Source organism: Grammomys surdaster, unplaced genomic scaffold (genome assembly GCF_004785775.1).
Source record: "Grammomys surdaster isolate TR1022 unplaced genomic scaffold, NIH_TR_1.0 125807, whole genome shotgun sequence".
NCBI lineage: Eukaryota > Metazoa > Chordata > Mammalia > Rodentia > Muridae > Grammomys > Grammomys surdaster.
The window spans coordinates 312,438-313,317 of record NW_021620638.1 but is presented as its reverse complement, the minus strand read 5'-3'; positions in this window follow the sequence as shown (position 1 = coordinate 313,317).

Below are 880 nucleotides of genomic sequence, written 5' to 3'. Positions count from 1 at the left end.
CTCTCTCTCTCTCTCTCTCTCTCTCTCTCTCTCTCTCTCTCTCTCTCACCTGTGGATATTGCTGTACATAAAAGAAAGGGGCAAGGAAAGAGTGCTTGCAGAAGAAAGCATCCCGATTTATCCATACAGCAGGAACAGGGAGATTATTCAGAAACAGGAGAGAAGGTAAAGTACTCTAGAGGCAAGGAGAAGAATGCTGCTGTTGCCATGGGGATGCTGCTGAAGCACAGGGACCGGAATGATCAAGGACCGAGTCTGGAGCACATGGAGGGAGTGCAGTCATGCGCTACAGAATGACCAGAAGCTTGGCTGACACATGATTTTGCTTTTTATACTTCTGATCTCCAAAATAGAAAATAAGTTTTCTTGGCGGCAAGTGTGATAGCCCGTGCCTTTAAACCCCAGCACTTGAACAACTGAGGGAGGAGGGTCATCAAGAGTTAGAAACTAACTTAGGCTACATAGTGATTTTCCAGGTCACGGAGTGATATCCTGTCCAAACCAAACCAAAACACTAATGGTTGTCATTTGATTTGCAGGACCCACATCAGGGAGCTCACAACAAACCACTGACCTGTGCTCACCTCTGGCCTTTATGCATGTAGAACATAGAGACCCACGCAGGGAGATGCATATAAATAAAAATTGCAAAAAATCATCTTTTAAAAGGAAGATTTCATTTCTGGTAATTTACTATAGAGACTCTCAGAGGTTTAATGTTCTCAGTTTGTTTGCAAAGCTATAGTTACAATTTTCTATTTCACTATGGATCTACAGTCGAGCCTCCCTGTGAAGGATCTATTTCACCATGGATCTACATTCGAGCCTCCCCTTGAAGTGATGCTGATCTATTTCATCATGGATCTACAGTCGAGCCTCC